The following is a 13,026-nucleotide window of genomic DNA, read 5'->3' as shown; positions in this document are numbered from 1 at the left end:
AAAACTCTGTTTGAAACTTTCCACACCTCTTCTTGGCCCAAAGGTGATTATTTTTGTTTGGAAAATATGAGATAACTCATCTAAGTTGAGGTTTTCTTTTAGTACTCCCAGGAGAAGATATATTTCTCTTTTCACTTTGAAAGTTTTCCTTTAAAAATAATTTCTTGTTCGTCCCTCTCCAAGATGGCTGCTGAAGATGAGTTACTGCTGCCACAGCTCCCCGAGCTGTTCAAAACCAGCAAAGAGCTTCTGGATGATGCAGAAGTAGCGACTGAACCTGCCGGTTCCCGGACAGTCCAGGAGAAGGTGTTCAAGGGCCTGGACCTCCTTGAGAAGGCTGCCGAAATATTATTGCAGCTCGACTTGTTCAGCTAAAATGAAGATTTGGAAGCAATTGCTTCCACCGACCTGAAGTACCTGTTGGTGCCAGTGTTTCAAGGAGCCCTCACCATGAAACAAGTCAAGCCCAGCAAGCGTCTAGATCATTTGCAGTGGGCTCAAGAACACTATAAACTACTTAGCTGTGCCACTGATGTCATGTGGCAGAGTTTGAGCTGCCCAAAACTAAGAACTCAGCTGAAAATCACACTGCTTATTCCTCCATGGCTTATCCTAGCCTCATTGCTATGGCATCTCAAAGACAGGCTAAGAGAGAGACACAAGCAGAAGGAGGAGTTGGAGCATAGGTTGTCTGCAATGAAATCTGCTGTGGAAAGTGGTCAAGCAGATGATGAGCTGTTTGTGAATATTATCTTCTTCGCCTTCAGAGGTGGATTGATAGCAGCTTAGAAGAGATTGAGAGCATTGACCCAGGAAATAAAGATCCTGAGAGAAAGAGACTCTTCAAGAGAGGCATCAACTTCTAACTCATCTTGCCAGGAGAGACCTCCAGTGAAACCCTTCATTCTCACTCGGAACATGGCCCAAGCCAAAGTATTTGGAGTTGGTTATCCAAGTCTGGCAACTATGACAGTGAGTGACTGGTATGAGCAAGGTCGGAAATATGGAGCATTACCAGATCAGGGAATAGCCAAGGCAACACCAGAGGAATTCAGAAAAGCAGCTCAGCAACAGGAAGATCAAGAAGAAAAGGAGGAAGAGGATGATGAACCAATACTCTACAGAGCTCAGGAGTGGGATGACTGGAAGGGCACCCATCCTAGGGGCTATGGCAGCCGACAGAACATGGGCTGATCTTCCCACAACACAAGAGGACTGCAGGGTGCACACTTCCCACGCCAAGGAAAACCATGCAGTCCTCACCTCCCTGGGTTTCCGCTTCAGCTGTGTACAACGAAGGCAAAGATGCTAAATCTTGCTTTGCATTCAATAAAGTGTCCACCGATTAAAAAAAAAAATTCTTCTGAGATGCCTTCTCTGTTCTGTCATTCTGCAACTAGGGCTGGAAAATGATACTAATCATTTTTGGCTTCATTGGAGTAACTACCGGCCACTTGAAAATTAAATTTTGGCTGGGCGCAGTGGCTCAAACCTGTAATTCCAGCACTTTGGGAGGCTGAGGCGGGCAGATAACCTGAGGTTGGGAGTTCGAGACCAGCCTGGCTAACATGCTGAAACCCCATCTCTACTAAAAATACAAAATTAGCCGGGCATGGTGGTGCATGCCTGTAATCCCAACTACTTGGGAGGCCAAGGCAGGAGAATCACTTGGACCTGGGAGGCAGAGGTTGCAGTGAGCTGGGATCGTACCACTGCACTCCAGCCTGGATGACAGAGTGAGACTCTGTCTCAGAAAAAAAAAAAAATTAAATATTATGCTCAATATCTCCCACATTTAAAAGCAAAATTTTCAAATTTTACTTAAGAGCAAAATTGCAGTGGAACAGTGAGTTTTCAAAATGTTTCTAGTCCTGGAATCTGTTTAAGACTTGAAGCCGTAAAGTAGAAATATAGTAAGTGTTTGTGGGTGTGGTGTCTGCCACCTGTAATCCCACCACTTTGGAAGGCTGAGGCAGGTGGATCACTTGAGGTCAGGAGTTCAAGACCAGCCTGGTCAAATGGTAAAACCCCATCTCTACTGGAAAAAAAAAAAAAGAGCTGGGCATGGTGGTGAGTGCCTGTAATCCCAGCTACTTGGGAGGCTGAAGCAGGAGAATCACTTGAACTCAGGAGGTAGAGGTTGCAGTGAGCCGAGACTGCACCACTGTACTCCAGCCTGTGCAACAGAGTGAGCCTCTATCTCAAGAAAATATAAATAAAACATAAATAATAAGCATTTAGGCCAGGTGCGGTGGCTCATGCCTGTAATCCCAGCTCTTTGGGAGCCGAGGCGGGCGGATCACCTGTTAGGAGTTCAAGATCAGCCCGGCCAACATGGTGAAACCCTGTCTCTACTAAAAATACAAAAATTAGCTGGATGTGGTGGTAGGCACCTATAATCCCTGCTACTCAGGAGGCTGAGGCACAAGGATCGCTTGAACCCGGGAGGCGGAGGTTGCAGTGAGCAGGGATCGCGCCACTGCACTTTAGCCTGGGTGACAGAGCGAGATTCTGTCTAAAAAAAAAGAAAGAAAAAAGAAACATAATAAGGAATTAAAATAATTTTTTACACACGTTTTCTAAAAGCCTTTGAGATATTACCTAAGTTGCTTAATAATTAGCTAGTACAATATCTTGGTAAAGTATCATGATTTTCCTATTTGTCAATTGTTCATTTTACACCTTTTTAAAATTTTCTTTTAAAGATTCCTCCAACTTATAAAATGATTGAAAAAATTAAAATGCAAAATATGTTCTTATTAAACATTTGAATTATCCATATAACTAAGAAAACATTAGGAAATAAAAACTTTACGCTGTGACTTCTGCTACCATCCAGGATGGTGTAACAGGGACCAGAATTAACCTCCCACCTAAAATACTTAAAAAGCTGAACAAAAATATGCTAGTTAATTGTTTTCAGATATCAGACAGGAGGCAGTGCAGGACAGTGATTTCTCAGAGAAGGAAACAAAAACGTTGAGTCCTATGATTGCTGTAGGAGAATTTCCAGGCTGCAGCATAGGGAGGAGCACCCCAAACAGATGTTGGCCACCTCTTTGAGCTGAGCAAATAGTTTGAAGATCTGGGAGGTGAAGGCATCAGAATTTACATGGTAGAAATCAGAGAAGAGAACTACATAATAGAAGAGCTCAGAAGGGTTCTCCTTGAGTCTTCAGCTGAGTTCTGATCATCAGAACATGTATGTGAAGAAAACCACCAAGATTTGAGAAAGAAGCACTGGAGAAGAATAAGTAGAACAAAACTTGGATTTAAACAGGACCAGAAACTGTGGTCCAACCACTTAGAGTGGAAAAACCTCCTAAGATGCAAGGCATTGAGTAGAGTCTTGAGAAGGTATTGCTTCAGGAGCTGAGCCAAATAAACCCCATATTAAAAGCTGTAATGGACCTTCCTACAAAGATTCAAGGCTGGGCATGTTGGCTCACACCTGTAATTCTGGAACTTTGGGAGGCCGAGGTGGGCGGATCACCTGAGGTCAGGAGCTTGAGACCAGCCTGGCCAACATGGCAAAACCTCGTCTCTACTAAAAATACAAAAATTAGCTGGGCATGGTGGCACATGCCTGTAATCCCAGCTACTCGGGAGGCTGAGGCAGGAGAATTGCTTGAACCTGGGAGGCAGAAGTTGCAGTAAGCCTAGATAGTGCCATCGCACTACAGCCTGGGTGACAGAGAGACACTCCATCTCAAAAAAAAAAAAAAAAAAAAGGCGGCTGGAAGTGGTGGCTCACGCCTGTAATCCCAGCACTTTGGGAGGCTAAGCAAGGTGGCTCATGAGGTCAGGAGTTCAAGACCAGCCTGGCCAAGATGGTGAAACCCTGCCTCTACTAAAAATACAAAAATTAGCTGGCATGGTGGCAGGCACCTGTAATCCCAGATACTGAGGAGGTTGAAGCAGGAGAATTGCTTGAACCTGGGAGGCAGAAGTTGCAGTAAGCCTAGATAGTGCCATCGCACTACAGCCTGGGTGACAGAGAGACACTCCATCTCAAAAGAAAAAAAAAAAAAAAGGCGGCTGGAAGTGGTGGCTCACGCCTGTAATCCCAGCACTTTGGGAGGCTAAGCAAGGTGGCTCATGAGGTCAGGAGTTCAAGACCAGCCTGGCCAACATGGTGAAACCTCATCTCTACTAAAAATACAAAAATTAGCCAAGTGTGGTGGTGGGCACCTGTAATCCCAGCTACTTGGGAGGCTGAGGCAGAATTGTTCGAGCCCGGGAGGCAGAGGTTGCAGTGAGCAGAGATCGCGCCACTGCACTCCAGCCTGGGTGACAGAGTGAGACTCCATCTCAGCGGGGAAAAAAAAAAAAGATTCAAAGTAAGCCTTGAAACAACCAATCAAACTGTTTCCAAGTAATACAACTGCATCCCAGAACAAAACCCAAAACATTTAAATACAGAAAACTCCAGCACCATGGAATCCAAAAATTAGAAGGCTTTTGAACAAGAAAATACAACCTATAACAAGGAGAAAAAACAATCAAAAGAAACAGACCTAGATATGACAAGGACAATAGGATTTGTTAGTTAAGAACATTAAGACAGCTATTCTAACTATACTCCATATCTTCAAAAAGGTAATGGAAAGTTTGAATATGATAAGAAGAGGAATGTAAGATATTTCTAAGACTCAAATAAAACAGCTAGAGAAGAAAAAAGAAACAATGTCTAAGATGGACAATATACTAGAGGGGATTAACAGCAGATTAAATACTGCTAAAGAAAGGATTAAGGCCGGGCACAACGGCTCACACCTGTAATCCCAGCACTTCGGGAGGCTGAGGTGGGTGGATCACCTGAGATCAGGAGTTAGAGACCAGCCTGGTCAACATGGCAAAACTCTGTTTCTACTAAAAATACAAAAATTAGCCAGGTGTGGTGGCCTGCACCTGTAATCCCAGCTACTCAGGAGGCTGAGGCAGCAGAATTGCTTGAACTCGGGAGGCAGAGGCTGCAGTGAGCCAAGATTGCACCACTGCACTCCTGCCTGGGTGACAGTGTGAGACTCTGTCTCAAAAAAAAAAAAAAAAAAAGAAAAAAAGAAAAAGAAAGGATTAATAAACTTGAAGGCATAGCAATAGAAATCATCAAAAATGAACCACAGAAATATAAAAGATTGGGTTGAAAAAAATCAGAGCTCAATGATCAGATCTCAGATCTCAATAATCAGATCTCATCGCACTGTGCGAAAACATTAAGCAGCCTAATACATGTGTAGTTGAAGTCTCAAAAGAGGGAGGAAAAAATGGAGGGATAGAATAAATATTTGAAGAATAGCCAAAAACATTTTCCAAATGTGATCAAAACTATAAACCCACAGATCCAAGAAGTGCAACAAACTCCAAACAAAAGAAACACAAAATAAAACACACCAGTGCACAAATAAAAGTCACAAAAAGAATATATTAAAAACAGGGCCAGGTGTGGTGGCTCATGTATACAATCCCAGCATTTTGTGAGACACAGGCAGTAGGATTGCTTGAGCCCAGGAATTCGAGACCAGCCTGGGCAATGTGGCAAAAACCTATCTCTAAGAAAAATAAATAAATAAAAAATAAAAATTAGCCAGGTGTGTTGCTGTACGTCTGCAATCCCAGCTACTGGGGAGGCTGAGGTGGGAGGACAACCTAACCCTAGAACGTCAAGGCTGCAGTGAGCCATGATCACATGACCACACTCCAGCCTGGGTGACAGAGTAAGACCCTGTCTCAGAAAAACAAAACAACAAAACAAAACAACAAAACAGCCAGAGAAACAAGCTACAAGTGCTGAGGAAGAAAGGCAAAAATGACAGAACAGTGTGGCTCACACCTGTAATCCCAGCACTCTGGGAGGCTGAGGCAGGTGGATTGCTTGAGCCCAGGAGTTCAAGTGGCCTAGGCAACATGGTGAAACCACATCTCTACAAAAGGTAAAATTAATTAGCTGGGTGTGGGGATGCATATCTATGTCCCAGGGACTCAGGAGGCTGAGGTGGGAGGATCATCCAAGCCTGTAAGGTAAAGGTTGCAATGAGCCATGATCACACCACTGTACTCTAGCATGGTGACAGAGAGAGACTGTGTATCAAAATAAAGTGTAAATTCAGTGGTTTTTAGTATCATCAGTTGTGCAAGTATCACCAAAATCTATTTTTAAATTATTTTTATCACCTCATAAAGAAACCCTGTACCTATTAGTAATCACTTCCCATCTTCTCTTACTCCCATCCCAGCTCTAAGCAACCAGTTACGTACTATCTCTGTAGGTTTGTGTATTCTAAACATTTCATATACATTGAATCATATGATCTTTTGTGACTGGCTTCTTTACGCAATGTTTTCAAGATCACTGGGTTGTAGCACGTATTATTACTACCTTATAACCTACGTAAAATTTCATCAAATGGATATAACACATTTTATTTATCCATTCATCAGCTGAGAGACATTTGTCCCCACCTCTCCTTACTTTCTGGCTTTTATACATAATGTGCTGTCAATGTTTATGTACAAGTTTTTGTGTTGGACATGTTTTCCTTTCTCTTGACTATGTATCTAGGAGTGAGACTGCTAGGTCATATAGTAACTCCATCTTTAGCATTTTGAGGAACTATCAAACTGTTTTCCAAAGCATTTGCACCATTTTAAATTCCTACCAGCAACGTAGGAGGGTTCCAATTTCTCAACATCAACATAAAGTAATTTTCAAGCTTCATTTTATCCCATAAATTGTGAGTCCCATGTTGTCAGAATGCAGATAGGTTTTAAGGAAGTTGCTTTCACTCATTTCTTTGCAAAGAAGCTCCAGATACAATCTTTTTTTTTTTTTCTGTAAGAAAATGGAGTTGGACTAGTTTATTCTGAGACATTTTCAAACTTAAAAAGTCTGTGCTTTTCTGAATTCAAACAGAAAGAATGTCTCTTATTTTTGCACCTTGCAGTTTGGCTTAAATATTAATGCCTGTTTGACAAGGAAAATAATGTTTGTTTGGCAAGGAAATTAAACAAAAGATTGAGTCCAAAAATTGAGTCATTATAAGCAAATCATGTATAGTCTCTATGAGTTGTCCCTTCCTGCCTGTTTTCAAGTCAAAAACTTGTCATATTTTGTATTTCTTCAGCTGCTTTTGAAAAGTTCAGGTATTATTTTATTAATGTATGAACAATTCAGTAAATGAAAAAAAAAAGAAGAGAAGAAAACGAACCCACTTTCTATATAGGTAACTTTCAATGTAAAAAAAAATTACATCAATAATTCCCATTTAGGTTACTAGGTTCATAGTATTGGATGATACCAATTACAGTATTAAAGCGATGTTGTACTTTTATTCACAAAAGTCACAAATTTTGAACCTTTATTTTTTCCTCTTGGCTTAAGCACCCAGCAGATTTATAAATCATCTCATACATTTGACAATTACTCAAGCAACTCTCACATTATGAGGGAATGCAAAACAAAAATAAGGCAAAATACATTCTCTATTAGAATCTACTGATTTTTGTGGTTAAGTAGGTTACGAAATTTAAAATACAGACGCAGCATAACAAAATAGCATGGTCTTTGGAGTTCAGATAGGAATAGGGTTGAATCCTGACTGCCATTTACTAACTGTATAACTTTTGGAAAGTTTCTTACCTTCACTAAAACTCAGTTTACTCATCTGTTAAATAGGGTTAATACCTCCTGCATCATTGGGTTGTTAGGGTCAACAGCTAATGCATCTCACATAAAATATGTGTAAGCAAATTTTATGTGTTTTTATATTCTCTGAAAATCTTCCTTGAGGACTCTTGGTATAGGAGTCTGTGATTTAGGTCAGTATGGAAGCTGGGTTTTTATTATTATTATTATTTTTTAGATGGAGTCTTGCTCTGTCGCCCAGGCTAGAGTATACAGTGGCACCATCTGGGCTCACTGCAAACTCCACCTCCCAGATTCAAATGATTCTCCTGCTTCAGCCTACCAAGTAGCTAGAATTACAGGTGCTGACCACCACACCCAGCGAATTTTTGTATTTTTAGTAGAGATGGCATTTTGCCATGTTGGCCAGGTTAGTCTTGAACTCTTGACCTCAGGTGATCTGCCCGCCTTGGCCTCCCTAAGTACTGGGATTACAGGTGTGAACCACTGCGCCCAGCCCATATGGAAGCATTTTAACAGAGCCTGCTTGAGATGATTTCATAGCTTATGACCTTTTTCTGTCATTAGGTACAGTTGGGATTTTACACACTTTTTTTTTTTTTTTTTTGAGATAGAGTTTCACTCTTGTCGCCCAGGCTGGAGTGCAATGGTGCAATCTTGCCTCACTGCAACATCCACCTCCTGGTTTCAAGCGATTCTCCTGCCTCAGGTTCCCAAGTAGCTGGGATTGCAGGCACGTGCCACCATGCCTGGCTAATTTTTTATATTTTTAGTAGAGACCGAGTTTTATCATGTTGGCCAGGCTGGTCTCGAACTCCTGACCTCAGGTGATCTGTCTGCTTTAGTCTTCCAAAGTGCTGGGATTACATGTGTGAGCCACTGCGCCTGGCCACCCACTTTCTTTTCTCCTCAGTCTACATAATTACATTTTCATTAATCCATAATCCATAATTTATTCCTAAAAGGTTATATTGGGCATTTTTTCCTCATCTCCCTCAAAGAAAGTAGAAATTTGAGAATACCAATTAGTGTTAGAGAACTTAACAACTGGATGATCATTGTTGTTGGCAAAGAGCAACTTGAAGTTGAATGCTCTTGGAAATGAGGATCCTTGATACAAATATGATTACTGTATCTATCAATGTGGTTGGGACATTTCTTCTGATAAACAGATCAATTCCAATTTGTATTCCATTTATGTGCGTTTCCATATGTGTATCTGAAGGAGTGTTTATCATTCTCGATGTACATAATACTCTGGTGAAATCCATGGTCAGAAAAGATGAATTAACTTATTTTACAAGTGGATAAAACTGTAGCCTAAAGTGGTTGAGATGCTTAAAGCATAAGCAATACCCCAGGTTCCAAGGCCTGCCTAAACAATACTGTATCTATTGAAACAGTTACTTTTAAAGTAGGTGTCTGGGCAGGCATGGTGGCTTAGGCCTGTAATCCCAGCACTTTGGGAGGCTGAGGCAGGTGGATCATTTGAGCCCAGGAGTTTGAAACCAGCCTGGAAAACATGGTGGAACCCTGTCTCTACCAAAAAATACAAAAATTAGCTGGGTGTGGTGGTAGATGCCTATAGTCCCAACTACTCGGGAGGCTGAGGTGGGAAGGTCACCTGAGCCTGAAAGGTTGAGGCCACAGTGAGCTGAGATCATGCCACTGTACTCCAGCCTGGGTGACAGAGTGAGATTATGTCTTAAAAAAAAGAAAAAAGTTAAGCCAGGAGTGGTGCCTCATGCTTGTAATCTCAGCATTTTGGGAGACCAAGACAGGTGGATCGCCGGAGTTCAGGAGTTTGAGACCAGCCTGGGCAACATGGTGAGACACTGTCTCTAGAAAAAATTAGCCAGGCATGGTGGTGCACAGCTGTAGTCCCAAGTACCTGGGAGACTGAGGTGGAAGGACTACTTGGGCCTGGGAGGCTGAGGCTGCAATGAGTTGAGATCATACCACTGCACTCCACTGTGGGAGACAAAGCGAGACCCTGTTTCAAAAAAAATTAAAAATAAAGTACATATCTTTTACTATACTAGCATGTCCCCAGTGAAACCCTTATGTTTGTTTTCTTTCCGCAGCAAGATTCTTTTTTTTTTGAGATGGACTTTCGCTCTTGTCGCCCAGGTTGGAGTGCAACGGTGCAATCTCGGCTCACCGCAACCTTTGCCTACCGGGTTCAAGCGATTCTACTGTCTCAGTTTCCTGAGTAGCTGGGATTACAGGCATGCGCCAGCACGACTGGCTAATTTTGTATTTTTAGTAGAGATTGGGTTTCTCCATGTCAGTTAGGCTGGTCTGGAACTCCCAACCTCGGTGATCCACCCGCTTTGGCCTCCCAAAGTGCTGGCATTACAGGTGTGAGCCACGGCGCCCATCTCCCCAGCTAGATTCGTATTTACAATGTTTAGAACTTTATTTTATGCCCTACCCTAATCCTTGTCTTCAATGCAATTATCCTTGCCTATCTTATATGTGTGTTTCACCCTTGGCAGGTTCCTGTTCAAGCTATTGCTTTAATGTTGGCCTCCTGGCATTCTTTTTTGGCCATGTACTTAGTATTTAACTATTTTTTATGTTGTTAATATAAGATTCCATGCAGCAGATTTCTTGCTATTATCTTTTGACTTAATGGATTTGCTGTAATGCCTCATTTTCTCAAGTCTCTTCATAAATGTAATTACTTCCAGATTTATCTACTCCCCGCAAAGTGATGGGCCCTCCTAAATACTTCATGATTCCTTCTTTCTCCCTGTATTCCCATTGCTGATGCCTTAGTTCATTACTACTGGGTTTCCTGGACCACTCTAGTGGCTGACTTATTTTCTTTGCTGTTGCTTTGCCCTTTTATTTTGTTTTTGTTTTTGAGACAGAATCTTGCTGGTCGCCCTGGCTGGAGTGCAATAGCACGATCTCGGCTCACTGCAACCTCTGCCTTCCGGGTTCAAGCAATTCTCCTGCCTCAGCCTCCTGAGTAGCTGGGATTACAGGTGCCTGCCGCCATGCCCGGCTGATCTAGAACTCCTGACCTTGTGATCTGACCGCCTTGGCCTCCCAAAGTGCTGGGATTACAGGAGTAAGCCACCACACCCAACCTTGTTTTGCCCTTTTAATCCATCCTAAATAATGTCTTCAGAATTATGTTTCTATAATTTTATTCTGACTATATCAGCATGGTAATGAATCTTGGAATGGCTCCCCCTTTCAGAATACAATGTGATCTTTGTTTGCCATGCTATGTCCTTCCCGATCTGGCATTCGTCTACTTCACCAACCTCATGTAATCCTAGCCTGGGCCCTGGTCATACTAAAATACTCTCCTCTATGCCACTGCATATGCCATTCCCTCTACCAGGGACATCTTTCCTTACTCTGTATCTAAACAAACATAGCCCCTCTCCCCTTAGACTGTGAGTTCCTTCAGAGTGGACCCAAGTGTTCCACGTTTGTATCCAGTCTGGCAGAGTGCTGGATAAACAGTGGACACTTAGTACATGCTTGCATAATTAGTGCAATTAATAGCTGAATGGCTGTGGAATTCACCATCAACAAAAATACCTTATAATGTCTACTAATGATGAAGTTTTCATCAGATTTTGGCATGTTTAAGCTGTTGTATCCCAAAATGGGACGAGGCTGGGACATCTAGGGCATCTGCATTACTAGACAGCACTGCAGGTTGGGTGAGGGAATAAGGTGACAAAAAAATGAAGAAGCTGTATGAAGTTATTTCATTTTATTTTATTTTATTTTTTAGACAGAATCTCAGTCTGTCACCCAAGTTGGAGTGCAGTGGCTTGATCTCAGCTCACTGTAACCTCTGCCTCCCGGGTTCAAGCGATTCTCGTGCTTCAGCCTCCAGAGTAGCTGGGTCTACAGGTGCATGCCACTATGCCCAGCTAATTTTTTGTATTTTTAGTAGAGATGGGGTTTCACTATGTTGGCCACACAGGTCTTGACTTCCTAGTCTCAAGTGATCTGTCTGTCTTGGCTTTCCAAAGTGCTGGGATTACAGGCATGAATCATTGCACCCAGCCCTGTATGAAGTTTAATAATTTAAAAAAATCATTGGCTGAAAAAAGTTCCAGAGTTCTAATAGGTTTGTTTTCTATCAATTTAATTTTTATCAAATCAATGTAAAATGGTAAAGAGCTAAGTAATTAGGACATTTACTAAAATGTTAATGTTTTTGTTTGAGTACCAGTAATGCTATATGAAAAACTGGTTTTGTTTTGTGTATTTTTCATTTGGCTGATGAAATACGAAACCATCTTAACTCTATTTTTCTCCTACCCCACAAACCTTCTGAGATGCACTGCATAACACTGGAGGAGAGAGAGGGAGGTTGAGGTCGAGCTAAGGAGTGACAAATTGTGGGCAGTATAAAGCTTCCAACAGTAAAAATTCTTCTAAAGAAAGAAACTAGCCTTTTTTTTTTTTTTTTTTTTAGACATAGTCTCACTCTATTGCCCAGGTTGGAGTGCAGTGGTGCAGCTTCCTGGGCTTAAGTGATCCCCCACCTCAGCCTCCTAAGTAGCTGGGACTATAGGTGTGCATCACCACACCCAGCTAACTTTTGTACTTTTTGTAGAGATGGGGTTTTGCCATTTTGGCCAGGCTGGTCTCGAATTCCTGGACTCAAGTGATCCTCCTGTCTCAGCCTCCCAATGTGCTGGGATTATAGGTGTGTGCCACTGCACCTGGCCTAGAAACTAGCATTTTAAAAAATAACAGGCTAGGCATGATGGCTCATGTCTGTAGTCCCAGCACTTTGGGAGGCCGAGGCGGGTGGATCACCCGAGGTCATGAGTTCGAGACCAGCCTGGCCAACATAGTGAAACCCCATCTCTACTAAAATACAAAAAAATCAGCTGGGTGTGGTGGCACACACCTGTAGTCCCAGCTACTAAAGAGGCTGAGGCAGGAGAATCGCTTGTACCTGGGAGGTTGAGGTTGCAGTGAGCCACGATCACGCCACTGCACTCCAGCATGAGCTACAGAGGGAGACCCCATGCCACACGCACAAATAATAAAAATAAATAAAATAAAATGACAGTTACTTGTCTCTAGGCAAATATATAGACATTTAAAAATTAAGTTGAGGCCGGGAGCGGTGGCTCACGCCTGTAATCTCAGCACTTTGGGAGGCCGAGGCAGGCGGATCACGAGGTCAGGATATCGAGACCATCCTGGCTAACACGGTGAAACCCTGTCTCTACTAAAAATACAAAAAATCAGCCGGGCGTGGTGGCGGGCGCCTGTAGTCCCAGCTACTCGGGAGGCGGAGGCAGGAGAATGGCATGAACCCAGGAGGCGGAGCTTGCAGTGAGCTGAGATCGCGCCACTGCACTCCAGCCTGGGCTACAGAGCGAGACACC

At 42.6% G+C, this 13,026-nt stretch overlaps 1 pseudogene across 1 annotated transcript; it reads left to right on the top strand.

The window, feature by feature from the left end:
• The first annotated feature begins 183 nt into the window (after positions 1 to 183).
• LOC105550167 lies at positions 184 to 1,354 on the top strand (annotated as a pseudogene). The gene has a single exon (XR_001007660.1). The product of XR_001007660.1 is annotated as an immunoglobulin-binding protein 1 pseudogene (transcript).
• Positions 1,355 to 13,026: the final 11,672 nt, after the last annotated feature.

This window comes from Mandrillus leucophaeus, unplaced genomic scaffold (genome assembly GCF_000951045.1).
Source record: "Mandrillus leucophaeus isolate KB7577 unplaced genomic scaffold, Mleu.le_1.0 Scaffold467, whole genome shotgun sequence".
Taxonomy (NCBI): domain Eukaryota; kingdom Metazoa; phylum Chordata; class Mammalia; order Primates; family Cercopithecidae; genus Mandrillus; species Mandrillus leucophaeus.
Note: the sequence above shows the minus strand (reverse complement) of the source record. Positions and strands in the feature narration are given on the sequence as shown.